This window comes from Protopterus annectens, chromosome 8.part0, assembly GCF_019279795.1.
Source record: "Protopterus annectens isolate FY-2018-M chromosome 8.part0, PAN1.0, whole genome shotgun sequence".
Classification (NCBI taxonomy): domain Eukaryota; kingdom Metazoa; phylum Chordata; order Ceratodontiformes; family Protopteridae; genus Protopterus; species Protopterus annectens.
The window spans coordinates 560074513-560092471 of NC_056741.1; positions in this window are offsets into that span (position 1 = coordinate 560074513).

A 17959-nucleotide genomic window follows, 5' to 3' on the forward strand; every position below is an offset into this window, starting at 1 on the left:
TGGTCATTCTTTCCATGGCCTTACATATAAGATTAGTGAAACTTATTGGTCTGTAATATCATGAGTCAGTAGATTGTTCTCTTTTATGTAGAGGGATGACCATTGCTTGTCCTCCACTCTATCGAGACAAAGCCAGCCCAAAGGCTGTGGTTAAAAAGAGATCCTAATGGGCCTGATAAGTCCTGATTTAAGCTGATTAAGAGGCAACCTGAAATAATGTTAGGCCCCACTGAAGCCATGTTTTTAGCTTTAGAGAATACAATAGCAACCTGCTCTTTGGTGATAATTGTCGGTGGAGTGGTGGGGTATATTTCTTCGGAGAGAACTTGGGGTGATGGGGAGGTAAAATCTGAGCTCAGTTTTTTTGGTCAGCAGATTTGCTATGTCTTCCAACTGAGTATAGGTGGCCATCTACAACTAATTCCGCACCTTGTTGGGTGTTGCCCTTAAGATTATGCACATAATTGAAAAATGCCTTATGGTTATCCTTAGCTTTGGAGGCTATTTTTATCTCAAATATTGCTTTCAGAGACTTGACTAGTTCCCTGACTCACTTCTTTAGACTAATGAGGGACTTATTGCTGTAATGTGTACTTTCCTCTTACTTCTCGACAGGAATTTCTTCCTTTTGTTGTACAACCTATTAATACCAGAGGTCCACAGGTGGCTTGTTTTTGCGGTTTGACCTGAGTTTATTTTCATCTGGAACTGCTGTTTATAGGCAATTGTTTATATGGCTATACAGGGCTCTTGTGCATGATTCTGCATAAGTTTCTCTGTTTTCTGGATTTGGATTAGCTTGGAAACTAGTTATGCTCTCTGTTAATAGGGGGTAATTTACCTTAGAGAAGTTCTCAATGTTTTTGAGGTTAGGTGGGGGGGACTAGTTTTACCTTTATTTCAAGGGAGACCACTTTGTGATCTGATCTTACCAGTGAAGACATATACCTGATTTTCCTGTTATTTCTGTAATGTGCTTGTCTGAGTTCCCTTTATGCATGCCCATAAAATCGTGACTCAGCACTGAAATAAAAACCTCAGCACTGAAATAAATAGGACATGCTGGAGGGACAGATTCATAACCCAGAGGCTCCCTTCACTCTGGAATAAAATCCCAGTCCAGGTTAGGCAGAGTCCCTCATTGACTCTCTTCAAGAGGAATCTTGATGAGTGGATGGGAGATCGTAGGTTTAACCCGGGTATCACTTCTATGTCACTGTTAGACAGAGGCACAGTATACTAACCTCGAAAAAGGGCATAGCAAAATTAATTTAAAATGGGTGGCAAAAGCCAAACACATTCTGGCTAGGCTTATAAATGCCCTAGGGCAGATAGCCTAGTATGAACCTATGAACCTATTAAAAAAATAAACAAACAAACAAAAAAAAACATTAGTGAAGATTCTGTTTTCTCCATCACTTCTCCTGCACTGTACTGATGTCTTGTGTAAGCATGGGAATGCAAGTCCCATACACATGCACAGTACATCAACTTACAGAAGACAACGTGGAAAAAGACTGAAGTGCCATTATACAAAGGCATTATTTAAAAAAAGGTAAGGAGTTTCTTTCTGAAATAATGTCATTGTATAAAAGCAATTATCCACTCTTATTTGTGGGTATATCAGGATTTACCCATGGTTAGCTTTCTTTAATCAGTTTGGCTTCAACCTCATGATCAAACCACACCAACCATGGGTAAATCCTGATATACGCACAAACTGTTGTGAATTATTGCTTAATTGCCTTCTAACTATCATGATAACATTAATTTCATAGTTCAGTGTCCACTCAGTCATGACTCCAAAGTCCCTAACAAAGTTACATGTGGGAAGTATTTGATTATTCATAAAATATGAATAATCCCTTCTATTGTAATCTAAATATAATACATTTCACTTTTTGTGTGTTAATGGCAGCTTTGCTCAAGGTGGCTCATGAGAATAAGACCTCCAAAACTTCCTGTTAGGTTTGCTCATCACCAAGATTAGAAAGCATTTGCAAACTTACAAATCCAGGCCTAGTTCATTGGCCTCACAATAGAATTCCTTTGTAGAGAACTTAATGTTGGATAACATGTCTTGGACTTTAACACTACAAAATCATATAAAACTAATTCTACATTTAAAAAGACCTTCAAAATGATTAAGTTTAATTGCATTCATCATAATAAACTCACCATCTACTAAAAATGTCTGCAGTTGTAGCATTTGGCATAAGCAACTTACTCTTACTTGAAGCTACGACAGCCTTGAGTATATCTTCAAGCTCCAGTACATCCTCCAGTAGTTGCACTCCCTTCTCCTCACAATAGTGTCTTCTGCAATCTACTGCGAAAACATCTAAGGATTTATCTGCCTTACTAGAAATAGACAACACAGCCAACTACTGATGAAGAAACATAAATAGTAACCTGCAGTTGGGAGAGTTACAGTTCAATGTATTTAAGTTACTTAATACAAATAATTGTCCTTTAATTGCAAATATGCTGGTTATCAAAACTCTTGGCTATTCATCTCCATTCATATACAAGGGTAAAACCCTGACTATAACCCAGATAACCCAACTTTGATTAACAGCCTGGGAATAGAAGAGATGGTTTGGAATAGGCAGAGAGAGGAAAACTGAAGCTGAGCCTGTCTGTTTCACTCTGTGTGAAAAGAAGAGAGACACATGTTCAGAGAACAGACTCTGATATTAAATGCTGATGGAGATTATAGATTCCAAAAGGTGCTTCTCTTCCAGGGGCAGGGCTGTAGATAGGATATGCAATGCAGGATCAGGAGACATTCCTTTGTATGTGCTCTTTACATATCAGCCCTTGAGATATTGCAAGAATGCATAAAGGGAATTCAGACAATCTAAATTCCCGATTCCATTAGTAGAACAATGGCAGTCTGTTTCCTCCAGTTCTCACCTCTGGAGGTATGAATGGGTGAAGGGAGTTGTGAGGCACTAGGTAATCACCAGAAGAGCGTGTGCCAAAGAAGTGACTAGTCACTCAGATCACAAGAGGACAGAATCCTTGCACTAATGAAATCACTTTTGTTCTCATTTGCAGCAAAAAGTTATTTGAATATTGTCCCAACCTGCAAGAATCCCCCCATTAGAAATCAGAAATGAGCAAAGCCTGTTAAGATTCTGAGTAAAAGTGAGAGATCATGTTATCTATAAAAGCGAGAGACCACCTATTCTCAATAAAAGTGAGAGATCACCTATTCTTAATAAACATGAGACACCACCTATTCTTAATAAATGTGAGAGACCACCTAATCTATGTAAAAGCAAGAGACTACCTATTCTCAGTAAAAGTGAGATACCACTTAACCTCTATACATGAATGCAAGTGTTTAATAGTTGCAGGCTCAATTATAAATATATGTATACCCTTCTACTCTATATAGTTTACCATTTAGCTTATAATCATACAGGCTATGCCTTCTCCTCTAATTTTTGGTTAGTTCAATAGTAATGTATATGATGTTTTTGATTAATCGTACAAATGTTACTTTCCCAATTATATTAGCTATTTATTACTCAATACTGACTTTATTTATAAGCATTGTCTACTTATTTTTGTAACTGATGACTATGTATATTTGTGCTTGCTATTGGCACCATTTTGCTGAGTTAAGCTGCACAATGATTTGATCCACATATCTTTCATTGCCGTGTTCAAAATCAACTGTATATATGAATTGCCTGCTTCTTATAATATTAATATCACTTTACTACTATTTTGCCCAAAAATTACTGACCTGTGTCAAAATATCTTTATGAAATATAGTGTTGATGCTGAAATTGTTTGCCATTAACATGTCTTGGAATCTTAGCCTTCAATATATCCAGTTGTGATCTTAACCTCTTTTCAGAAATAACAAGGAAGATGTATTATCTGTGGCTATATTCATGCCATTTCTCTATGACAACAAAGAAATTGTACAATTTATGTTGCGGTGGCTTTTTATTAGAGTTCATAGTTTCCAATGTCTTGTTAAATGTCTGTACAAATCTTCCTTTTCCAGTACACTTGTGGCTGGATAGAGAAGTTCCAAAGTGAAATGAGTCAAACCATTCTGCTTTATGAATGTTATAAACTTTTTTTCTTAAACTGTAATCTGTTATCACTCCCCACGCATTCCACTTGTCAGATGTTCTCTTTGAATTCGAAAATACAGTGAAGAATACTTTTGTTCATTAGAATAAGTGTTTACTGTTGTGCAGAATGCATACAAAGTCTATATATATATATATATATATATATATATATATATATATATATATATATAATACACACTATTAGCAAGTTCACAGGGTGCAATCATACTAGTGGTGGACGGTTTCCTACCATCAGACATCCTTTACATACTTCAGATGTCATTGATAGGTCAACTCATCAACACCACAATTCATCATATGCATGCCCATTTCCCCATGTTAATGTGTGCCCCTGAAACTGATATATTTAACTAAGGGGTCATGGGGCAAAACCCAACATAAGTTAGTACAGCCCTTCAAAAAATACTTTCATTTAGTTTTACAACTGAGACTCAATTTCAGTGAGTTTTGTTTTGTCTTGAATCACTGAAAATATGTCATAAATCCATCTTGGTACAGAAAAAAAGAAGTCTTTAGCAATAACTTATGTGCTGTGGTAATTAGCATCTTGTATAGCTCGACTGATGCTAATAGGCATCAACCCATAAGTCTTTGCACCCATTAGGTCCAGCAAAAGTGACTCATTTGTAATTTCATCGATTATAATATATTTGTAACATTTCAGCATAGCTGGACCAGTCTTTTTCATTTGGGTTAAACACATTCAGTTGCCCCACATAACTATCTGTTAATGAAATATTTTAAGTGCGTGCCCTATTTCTAGTTTAAGAGCCATGCCTAAATGTTTTTATGTACAATGGGGTTGGGAGGGTGGCCTAATGGTTAAGTTGTTCACCTTATAGACACAAGGTGCAGGGTTTGATTCTCATATGGGGTAATTGGCTAGGCTTAAAATGGCCGACAAGGGCAGTTAACCTAGTAGTAACCTATGAACGTTCAAAACCTCTAGCACCAAAGCTTATCTCACATGGTTTTGTTTATTTTTTCTATACAGTTTAAATCACTTTTTTCCAATTCACTTCCTAAATGTAAGAAGAAAGTGGTCTTTAACCATTGCACTTAAGTTTTTAATAATCACCTTGTATTCCTTTATACAATTTGCTCATTTTAATATATTCATCACTTTTATTCTTAAAATTTGCTTTAATAATCATTTTTGTATCTTAAACACAGATTAATTTGTCTGTGTTTTGATGGGCTATGTAATCTTAATGGTTAATTCATCTTGGTTGTGTTTTATATTTTCAGTACCCTGTACTTATCTATCTACTTCTCTCTCTTTCTCTCTAAGCTGTCCTTTTGTCAACCAGGAAATTCTGACTGAGAGGCTACCCATTTTGCAGAGGAGACCTGAAGAGAAATTGTAGCAGCACAGAGATCTTACAGCAATTGATACTTAAGAAATAAAAATACAATGAACAGTGTCAAATATAAACTCATATGAAGTAATCATAAAACAAAATATTATTGCTATAAAAGTGCAAAATAATTGGTTTCAGAGCAGTGACAAATGAGAAAGTGACATAAGTGAGTTAAAAGGTCAAGAGCCTTGATGATAACTTTGAGAATTTACTGATAAAAAATGGAAACAGAGGGGGACAGCGAAAGGAATTTTGGGAGGAAGAGACAAAATAAAAGATTATTCAGACACCTCCAGAACTGCAGATACAGATTAATTTTGTACACAAGTGTTCCCTGAATGCATTCCTATAATGATGTTTGAGAGGAGCTGATGAGAAGAGTTGTAAGCTATTCCATAATTAGAGGTAGCAGCAGAGATTTCCTTAACTGATTTAGACTGAGGACAGATACTTAGTCAGCAGTACATTTTTGACTATAGATTTTAGGGTGTAATATACAATTCTGTAAGGGTTGTAGTCACAGGACATCCACTGGGGTAGTAAAAGACAGAGTGTGCATGTTTAAGTAATAATATATTTATTTGTACTACTGGGAACGTAAGCCATCAGAGTCTTTAAAGAAACATAGTTTTGAGATTTAAAAGGCAGTCAGCAAAACAGTGAATGTAGGAAATAGAAGAAAAATGGCCCAAAGTCCTAATGGATAAGACATCAGCTTCTAAAGCTGAGTTTAGTGGGTTCAAGTCCCATGTGGCTAATGTAACAATATTACATATCAGGCTGAGAACAGTGCAAGTTTGTCAAGATGTACATAGGAAGCTGTGAAACTAGAATGTATGAGCTACAAAGATGCTCACGTAATCAATCAGGAAGTGTTTTTATAAATAATAAAAGACAGATTTATACTAGAATTGGTCTGCAGTAGATTTTATGAGATTTGTTCTGCCCCAAAGTTACATATTATTAGGTATATTTTCTGCTATGAAGTTACTAAGACACTTCTTTCTGGCATGTGCAAACAGGAGTCATGCCTGTTACCAAAAAATAAGTACTCAAAGTTGTTCTGTCTAAATACTGTTTTGAACTTTTTTTCTGAAATCAGGGAAGAAAGGAGAAAGATAAATACACTTTAAGTTGTTTCCTTGTTTCTGAAAAAATATCATTCTCCACAGGTAATTGTATTAGACAGAAAGTGTAAAGATGTAGAAACAATTGCCCCCATATATAATAAGAAAGCCAGCGTATAAGACATTAAATTTAAACGTGTCGATTTACATCCTCCGACTGCACTTTTGTACATTTGCATTTCATTGTTCACGCATTTCTCTGAGAATTGATCTCCATGCATAATGACTAGTCACTGCTGGTGCTAATTTTTATTTCTGCTTTATACAAAATTTATACTTAACTTTCTATGAGTTTTATCATATATTTGATGGTGAAAACAGTTCCTTATCTTTTATGTTTCAGTTTCCTTTAAAAAAAGAAAATGTTCATACTGTGCAGCAGTGTCATCAAAACAGCTGATCTTAGTGTCATGTGAACCAACTTGACCATGTTCAAATCAGACTAGGTGCAATAAATGATATTGATAAAATAAAACAAGTTATGAACAGATGGCCAAGGAGCCTTTAGCCATCCTCCAGTACAATATTTATGTAGCACCTTACAGAAGAGTATGTCTTGTGTTACATCCAGTAGGCATTTCACCCTCACAAACTGCTTTTAATAAAACATTATTTGTCAGACAGTTATTTCATTTTATTGTTCCAGTCCTGTACTGTCACGCCTTAGTTCTGAAACAAGTTTAGATTGGAATGCAAAAAAAAAAAACATATTTGTTAATGCTCCTGTACTGAACTATGGCATGCTAAGTACAGACATTTCTAGAATGCCTCAAAATTGCTAGGATCTGACCTAACATTCCTGCATACACAGGTCATAACATGACTTATAAAAACAGGCCTGAGAGCTTCAAAGCAGCAAGCTTTTAACTTCACTAAATGCTGCACTTAAGATTGCATACCCTACTTATCGTTTTATGTTTCTGTTAAACATATTCCTAGTCTGATCACTGGTGAGATCTGATTTGCTATCACTCTGTTTAGGGAGATACAGAATATCTGGTTACTACAGTATGCAAAAGTTGCACATGTCACACATGCAAAATAATTGGCTGAGGGTTTTCTTTTAACAAGTTGTTTACTTACAAAAATTATTTGTTTCAGTTGAAACACTTTATATTCATCAATTAATTTCTGATACCTACTTTATCTTATTCATACCTATGGGCTAGCTGAAAGCAATCTTGCTAACCAGTGGGCTCAAAGCAGAGAACTCATTCTGAACAGGATGCCAATCCATCACAAGATGCAGAGACAGGGAGGACATACATACATACTGGCAAAGAAAGCCCCCCAGACTGGAGTCATACCTGAGAACCCAGTACTGTGAGGCCACAATACTTACTGCTTCATCACTATGCTATCCATTTCTAGAATAAACATTAACAAAATGCTACAAAAGTAAATGTTCAGATGATAAAATAAAAGCTGGAAATGTATATGTTCCCTGTATTTATTTCTATTATAACAAATTACTGCATAATGCACATAATTAAAAATGACTGTATCAAATTTTCACCTCTGGATATGTTTCTTCTATTTAACCTTTGCATGTCATGGAAAGTTACTGAATACTTCAATGATTTATGGGCAAGTTGGAATTACTTTTCTGGAAAGGTTAACCCTCAGTGCAAAAAAAGTTGACCTGAACTTTAAAAAGGGCTAGATAATCCTCAGTTGGAGTCAGTTTGTCCATGCAGGTTGATGAGTAAATGAACTCAGGTTACCTGAATGTTTGCCTTGGAGCTTGGCAGTAGTTTATTTCTTCATTTACAGAGATAACTTATCAGTTTACTCTCAGGGGATTTATTTATTTACTTTTATTTATTTTACATTTGTTGACCAGGAGTGTCTGACTGAGCTGAAGCCCTTTTCAGCGGAGGTGCGGAGAGAAATGCTCCAATATAGAAAGCATTTTAATAACAGTTATTACACTCATAGAAATATACAAAAAAAGTTACCATTCTGGTAAAGTAGTTGACAAGATTAAACAATACAAATAAATAAAAAGATAAAAAGTGGAAAACATAGGAAGTTAAATGATTTAGTTTCAGTAGGTTAGGCAATCTAACAATACTAAGCAGAGTATAAACAATACTTAAGGAGAATTTCTTAGGAAGTAAAGGGAGTAAGTTTTTATGGAAGGTGGTGAGTAATTGTTATACAGTTCAAAGTGAGTTGGTTGTGATCAAGGCGGGTTGTAAACAGTGGCAGGTCGAGTGATTTTTAAAGTAGTCTTTGGTAGATAATTTAAATTGTTTGCGGTAAGTAAGGTTCCTTATTTCTAGTGGGAGTTTGTTTCATGCAATAGTGGGATGATAGCTATATAGATTGCAGCCTGCCTTGGAATTGGGTTTATGAACCTTTAACAGATATTGGGTTGCGCTTCAGAGATGTCTGGTAGGGCAATAGTTAGAGATGAGAGGTGATAGAGCAGGGCAGAAGGCTGGCTGATATAGAATGGAGTGAATGATTTGCAGCTGAGATTGAAGAAGCAGGTGAGGTAGTTCTAGCCAGTTTAGGTATTTTAGGGAGAGGCAGTGGTGAGATTTATGTTTGTTGAGCAGCATCTTGTCTTGCTATCTTGTGATAGGTTGATTCAAGTTTGGTAAGTAGGGATGTATTTAGATTATTGAGTATTTGGGAACAGTAAGTTAAACATGGTAGAAGGTATGCATGAGTAAGAATAATTATAGCTTCTGTTGTCAGGAATTTGTTGTTCCTGCACAGGAGTCATAGCTTCTGTTTTTTTTTTTGATACAGTTGTAAATGTATAAATCAAATTTTAGTTGGTCATCAATGGTGATGCCAAGTAGTTTTGTGCTTGATTCAACTTTTATGGGAGTATTGTTTAGTGACATTATGGAAAAGGATGTTTTGATGTGGTTACTAGTTTTAGGGAGAAAAGTAGCAATTTTGTTTTTGTAGGGTTAAGAATGAGCTGGTTATATTGTGAGCCATGCTTCTACTGCGTTAAAGGAAGCCTGGGTAGGTGAAAGGAGTTCAGAAGGTGAATTTGCAGTAGCGATGACTGTAGAGTCATCTGCGTATTGGACTATACTTGACTGAGGACAAGAAGACTAAAGTGTGTTGGTGAAAATATTAAAGTGTAGTGGTCCAAGAATGGATCCTTGAGGGACACCTGTTCTAACAGGAAGGGGGGTAGATAGTACACTGTCCCATCTCACTGACTGCAGTCTGTCAGAGAGATAGCTAGATAACCATGCAACTGTATCTGAGGAGAAGTTAAGGTTAATGAGTTTGTTGAGTAGCAGAGAGGGAGAGACAGTGTCAAAAGCTTTTGAGAGGTCAAGAAATAGGCAAGATATGAGTTTATGATTGTCTTTGGCTTAGGTAATAGTATTTAGAAAAGATAGTAGAGCTGTGGTGGTACTATGCTTGGGGTGAAAGCCATGCTGTGTGGGAGTGAGCAAGTTTTCCTGCAAGAGGTAGTGCATAGCTTGCTTGTGTACACATTTTTCTAGGACTTTAGAGAGAGGGGAGAGGATAGCAATTGGTCTGAAGATAACAATTTCTATGGAGTTACCTCTTTTATGAATAGGAAGAGTGTAAATTTCTTTCCAGATCGATGGAACTGTTGACTCAGAGATTGAGCAATTTATTAGGATAGATACAGGGATAGCAAGGGAGTGTGCAACAGTATGGAGAAAATATGAAGCGATGCTGTCTGTAGATACAGAGCATGGTTTGAGTTGAGAGAGTAGAGTTTTGATATAGTAAGGGAGACAGCTTTAAGTGAGAAGGGGTTTAATGAATTGATAGTTGAGTGGCTTTCCGGGGGTTGGGAGTGTCATTGTCAGAGTGGCTGGGTTTAATTAGTTTGGAAATTGTTTCTATAAAGTATGTATTGAAGATATTGGCAGTCTCTTCTGGTGACTTATCAGGACAGGGATTAGGTGATGTAGAAGTGCCAGGGTGTATTATGTGGTTTAATGCATTCCAGAATTTTTGGGGATTAGACTTAAATGTAGTTGGGGGGTTATAACAGAAATCTTTTTTTTGTCTTTGTTGATTAGTTGTTTTGTTTGGTTTCTTAGTTCTTTGTACTTTTGTAAGTTAGTTAGGCATTTGGTTTGTACCCATATTTTCCAAGCTCTATCCCTAGTTTTCATGAGGGTACAGGTGGTATTAGAAAGCCAGAGAGAAATATTTGTTTTTACACAAACTTTTCTGGGGGGAGCTAGAGAATTTAGAATGCTAAGGAAAGTTGAGTTGAAGGTTTCTACTGCTTCATCTAGTGGAAGCTGTGTTAAGCAGTTCCAGTCCACTTTAGAGAGGAGGGTACAAAAATTATCTGGGCTAAAGTTAGAGAGTTTGCGGCAGGTGATAATCCCGTGTGGTTTAGGGAGATGGGTGGTATATCTGTGTACCTTTATAGGTGAGTGATCACTCAGGGAGTCTGGTAGTGTTTCTGAATTATGGTATTTGCAGGGATTGGAGACTAGTATCCAGTCTGTCAGGGAGCTAGGAGAATGTGAGTTATTAGTGTGGGTTGGTTGGGAGATTAGTTGTATAAATACGTAGGGATTAATAGGATGTGGTGACTGTGAATTGTTGAGGTTCAGCCAATTAATGTTAACATCCCGTAGAAGGATGGTTTCATTAGGGATAATTTTGAAGAGATATGAGAGTTTGTTTTCCAGCAGGGGAATGTTGCCCCTGGTAGAATATATATATGGCTGCTACTGTAATGGTAGTATAGTCATTGAGTTTAAGATTTGATAACAATATTTCTGCAGGTGCAAAAGAGGGAACTGGTTGCTTAGGATGGGAGAGGGTGAGGTTATTTGAATAGACTATAGCAATACCACCACCTTTTTTCTGTAGGTGGTCTTGGCGAAGTATGTTGTACCCGGGGGGGGGGGGATGTCTATATCTTGATGTTGGGGTTTAAGTCAGGTTTCAATGACAGAGATAACATCTGGGGTATGATAAGATACCCATGCATGAAAGTGGTTTAGTTTGTTAAGGATACTTCAAGTATTGATAGAGTAGAAAGAGACTTGTTTATTTCATAAGGATGACTGGCTAGGGTTGGGAGAAGTATTTAGTGAGGTGGAGGAGTTTGCAGTTGGACCAGGATTAAGGTTTATGTCACCTGCTAGGAGTAAGCTATTTGGGAAATAGTAAGGTTTTACTTTCAGAGGGTAGTTGTTGAGGAATTTAGTCTTATTCTTTGGTGTAATTGGGTTGGAGGGAGGAATTTTTATTTTAGGGAGTGGTATATCTATTGGAAGGATAGCTGCAGTGATGGCTATGGGTTGCAGAGGGTAAGTGAAGATGTGTATGTGGGGGTTGGTGGGGACATTATGGATAGGGCTGAAGAGGTTGGGAGGAGATGTAATGGTGAGTAGGAGGAGCAGAGGAGGTATGAGTAAGACAGAAATGATTGGGAGTGAGATATTTTAAAGGAAAAGAGATGTAGTAGTTGAGAGATGATATCCTGATGGAATGAATGTGATAGGCTTGAGAGTAAAGGAAGCGGTGGTAGGCAGTAGTGAGCTGAGAAGTATGGAGGTAGGTATAAGTAGTGATAAGATATAGTGACCTTAAGTTAAGTTAAGACTAGTTTGTGGAATTTATACTAAGTAAGGTAGGGGAGGAGTTGAAAGATGGGTGGAGATTTTTGGTTAGGTATAAAGGAAATGATATGGGTGGTGGGTGGGAGGGGAGCAAAGTGAGCCCGAGTGTAGCGAGGGTGAACAGAGCGGGGCTACCCCAGTAAGGAAGGATTTAGTAGAAACAATCAGCTAAGCATGAAACGTAATGAGGGGGACTCTGCAAGTCAGTATACCACATGTTTTACAATAAAGGCTTGCATTTAATATTTTCCACTTTCTGGAGGTCTCAGAAGGGAATGGGAAGGAGTTACTACAGTACAGAGTGTGCCAGATACAGTGCTTTTATAGTCAAAGAGCAAGTGTCTATAAACAAAAATGTGGAAAAATATGGCCTCAAACCCAGCTTCGGGTAAACTTGATATACTACGACAAAATCAAAATACTAACACTGATATCAGTAACTGTATCTGTGCTGGTGAATAGACGTAAAGGTTTAACAAGATGTGGAGATAAATAGAATTAAAAGAAAATAAAATTGATATGCTATGGAAAATATAAAGGAAAAGGACTTTATGAAATGAGTTCTCATTTACATGAAGTGCCCTTCTTAGGTTTTATGATAATCAGATGAGTATAATTCTGTTATCAGACTTGATCAAATACCAGATAACTTCTTCCAATTCAAAAGAAATGTTTTGCTAAGTATTAAATATATGAATAAACACTGATATAAGAATGGAAGTTACAAACTGAGATGTTTCATCGTAAACAAAAAGATATTGCATGTTGATAAAAAAGAATGTTATAAATGATACATACATGCATACACAGACACACACACGTAATTATATATTTTTATCTCTAGTATCTGTTTATGTTCCATAAAAGTTGTGGTTCAGCAAAAGCCAGAGAAAGGGAGACGATATGTTCCATTGATAATGAACACTATAAATAAACCCTTGGTTGCTGAACTGAATTTGTTGATTTTGAGTGTTGAATTCCCTTTCCTTGGAGGTACTCTAACCTGGATAGTAATTAAGTAAGGTGGTGCAGGAGTTCCCATATAGGGTCTGTAGGGAGCTGTGAAAGCTGAAGAAAATAATGCATCTTTTTCTGTTTGTTTGTTTGCATAACTGCTCGTTCTGTTTTAGTACACACTGATCATTCTCTTTTTAATAATATAAGGGTTGGGAGGGTGGCCTAGTGGTTAAGATGTTTGCCTTACAAACACAAAGTGCAAGGCTTGAGTCTCACAAGGGATAATTGGCTAGGCTTAAATGGCTCACAAGGGCAATTAGCTTAGTACTAACCTATGAACCTTTTTTGAGTATGGCATCAAGCTGAGTAAAAGTATTGCATAAAATAAACAGCTGTCTCTCAGTCATGTGTGTGTGTGTGTGTGTGTGTGTGTGTGTGTGTGCGCTTAAGATATAGGCACACATACATTGATAGTAACGAAAACAAACCATGTATAGCCTAAAGGATAACACATTAAACCAAGGCTCCATCTGCCTGAGTTGGTGGTAGCTCAAGTGGATGTGAAAGGTTTCTCCTAGTCAATAAGAATACTGTCTCCCCAGAAAATAGGTCATTGACCTAATGAGACTGATACTGATCAGATCAACTGTACGTAAGTAAGTAAATAAACAAATAAAATACTAGCATTCCATAATATTGCAGTATGCATTGTACATTACATATCTTTTTAAAAATGATTCATTGCAACACTTCATAAATTGCACAATTCATGCCTTCCTTTAAACCTCACTCCTCTTGAACATTATTCTGTATTTATTGTTCCCACAAATTCCATTTATATTAACTTTGCGTCTTTCTTTTTCTCAAGCTCCAACCTTGAGTTCTTTTAACTCTTTTAAAATATTCAGCACTTCGATTACAATTGGTTCAGCTTTTAATTTCCATTTTCTAGTAATTGCTTTTTTGTCATAAATAGCATTAAACTTAATAAGGCTTTACTATGTCTAGGTAATTCAGATCCGGTGTCCCAGCTCAAAAGAATTATTTTCTTAGTTACAGTCATTTATTCCCCCAACATGACTGATAGGGTCTATATTATGCCACCGAAATAACATAAGAACAAATGCCAATTCAGCGACACATAAACAGTGAACTACGAATACAGCAAAAGCTCAGGTCATCGATTTTTTTCCTAGGGAAAAAAATCGGTAGACCAACAGGACATGGCACACACTTTCAAACATTTCAAAGTGGGGAGCTTCACCCTCCCCCACCCCCCAATGTGGGGGTCTATGCCCCCTACACTCCCCCAAACTAAATATACCAACTCCAAGATCACACTACAGTGGGGTAAAGGGCAATGTCATGGCGATGGCCAAGTGATTTTTTTGTCCCTAGGAAAAAAATGCTGATCTGGGCTTTCGCTGTATTCATATTTCACAGTTTATGTGTTGCTGAAATGCCATTCATTCTTATGCTGTTTCGGCAACATAATATAGACCCAACTGCCATAGTCATACCTCTCAACTTCTTAGGGCAAGAAATCTGGACAAAGCCTAAAACAATGGGAGGGGGGACAAAGTCCCAAAAATAGGGACAGATTTTAAATATGGCTCTTACAAATTAGAAAGTTATTAGAATAACAGGATTTGTGTTGGCATACATTTTTGAAGGATATGAAGTCTGCAACTCCAATGTATGTCATTATTTAGTAACTTTAATCGTCAGTGGTTTGCCAGAAAACCTGATATTTTATGAGGAACAGATCAAAAATATGAGACAAAAATCTGGAAGTTCTGCAAAAATCTGGACAGTTGAGTGGTATAGACATAGTACTCTGAACAATTTTTTTTTTAAATTTGCCAACACATTGCATTCTCAAAAACATCTCTTTTAAACAATTTTTCTTTCCTCTGTGGCCCTGATTTACATCTGCTATCATTCTTAAATTCTGAAAATGATACTGTCTTCTGCAATATTGCATCAAGGTTTCAAACAAGTGTGTGTGTGTGTGTGTGTGTGTGTGTGTGTGTGTGTGTGTGTGTGTGTGTGTGTGTGTGTGTGTGTGTGTGTGTGTGTGTGTGCATCCCCTCTTTCTATTCACTATACCTGCTTGTCAACTTCCTATTAATCAAAGATAGTTTACTGACAAGCAGAGACATCAAACTGCTGTTGAGCTAATGAATGCAATTGTATAAAAGTGTGGGATTTTGGAGTTCCATTCCTTAATTGTGTGATCATATAATTAGTTTATATAAAATTGTGCGGGTAGAGGATGTCACACTTAAAAAAAGGAATAATGTTAGTTTTTGAACTGCATTTAAGCAGCTCTATGTTTGTGCACTTTGACCCATTTGTGTTTGGCAGAACCGCATGCAATGTAAGATCCATCAATCACTTGCCCTATAAACATATCCAAGAAAGACTAGTGAGTATCACTAGTGATTTAAACAGTTTATTCTGTTAATCTACAGAGAAAATCAGAATAACAGCCTTTTAGTTCAAATAAACAGAACATTACCTCAGAGTCCTCTCATAAGTAATTACTAGGCTTGCAGTCCTGGGGACCATTGAGAAACCTAACCCAAATTTCCAGTTGCCCCAAAGGGATGTCTTGTTAAGTGACTAAGGTCACACATTAGGTAAATGAGGGTTCAGATAATCAAACTTTCTACCACTTGAACTACAGTTACATCTCACAGCCTTAGTCCTCTGTGCCAGCCTCCACCATATAAACAGTCTTGTACAGCCTTTCAGCAAATAGGCTATCTTTAGAAAGTTCCTTGCTGTAGACCTCCTCCAGACCCTGATTCTAACTTTGCTTTGCACATACTCCACAAAAGGCCCCAGCTGAACTGTTTTAAAGCCATACCCCTAGGATCTTTAGGCAAGCCCCTGATTATCTATTTCTGAACCTCCAAATGAGGAACTCATTCCCTAACTTACTGTTTGCAGGCTAATTCCTTTTGTACAGCAGTAACTAGCAATTAGTGCCAGATTATCTAATTAATGCATGCAAGTAAGAATTTTCAACACACAACTCACTTTCAAAGGCACGCTACATATGTTCTATACCTAACATGATACAACTACCCCACCCCTCCCAGCACAAATACATTAGTTTTGCACTTATGATGGGTTGTTGGACTTCTACAAACCACTGACATTCAGATTAGCTAGCCCAGCTCTATATATTGGATGGGCTGTAAGGATACACAGCTTAGTATTGCCATCTGTTTGCTTACTCAGCCGTTGCAATGGGACATGATAGCTACAGGATTGAAATTCCTACCAAATAAGTAGTATTTTAAGAATAAAAGGTCTGATCTTGATCTGCCTCTCTCTCTTTCTGTGGTTGAATATCTGTTTTCAGTATTGGTTATTTTTTGCTCTTTACATTGACTATCTTGGAGGAGCACGCCTCCTAAGCCTACCTTTGAGGCATCCATATATAATGTAAATTCCATAGTAAAGCCAGGAGTCACTAAGACAAATTCAAAACATTATTTTTCTTTTCAGTTTATCAAATTTTCTATATGGCCCATCAGGCTACTACACTTTGACAGGAGGTTTCCCTTTTGTGAGATCTGCCAAAGGACATGCAGTAGTTGCTAAATTATGTACAAACCTTTTATAATAACCAGCTAATCCAAAAGAAGTCTTCATCTATCTCTTACTGGCAGTTAGACAGCTTTTATAACCTAAATGACTTCTGGTTTTGTTTTTCCACCCTTTCTTCCTATAAAGTATCTCGATTCTTAACTTCCAACAAATCCAGTTTGCTTTTTAGAGAATTCCCCCTTTGTTAAGTCTGTCGTTGCAAAGTATCTGGCCATTCCTATGTTTTCTCTTAACTCAGAAATTTCGGCCATGGCAGAACTATCAGATTTTGAAATGCTTCTCAGTTTCCTAAAGTCGTTACAGAACCTCAGATTTTTGTCATCCTTAGGATCTAGCACTGTGTTGCCATTCCATTCACTTTTATGACTCTCTCGTCAATCCTCCCTTGAGCAAATTGAACTTTTACTCAAAAAAAATTATTAATTGTTTCTGTGACTGGTATCTTTTAGGTCTCAATCTAACCTTCTCTCCAGTTGTCGATGTTATGTTCTGTCAGTTTAGTTTCCCTCAGTATTTTATAGAATGCTCCTTTGTTTCTTAATAAAAAATATCTTGTTTCCTGCTTTTGCACTTTTGACATGGATTTCTCTAGCAGGTAGTTATTCTCTAGTGTCTCTGGTATGGACTTTATCTTGCAAGCCCCTCGAACTTGTCTACTTCTTTTCAGGACTTCAGTACATTAATATATTAGGTTTTCTCTGTCATTCCCTTTTTCTGGTTGTCTAACTTTGTAGTTCATCAAATGTATCCTTTCAATCAATTTAAATGGCCCTTGCCACTTAGCCAGAATGTGTGGGTACTAACACATATTTGTTGTCCTATTAAATTCTATAAACAGGCATTGCTATTATAACTTCACTGTTATATCTCCTGAACGCTCTACATGTACTCTGTTGGTACAGTAAACTCTCAGTTAACCAGCACCCATGGGGATTGGTAGATGCCGGATAACTGTAGTTTCTGGTTGCTTGAGAGTTACTATTGAAAACAGGCCTGACTAATACTACACCCTATACTATTTGTTTGGTTTGACTTGTTCCCAGGTTGGGGAGAGAGGGAACTTATTCCTATCTTCCTTTTTAAAACTGTAAGACTCTAAAAACATATGGTATGTTTTTGAGGGGGAAACAGAAAGTGCAACACATGAAAATTGTATTGTATTTCTTCGCTATTTT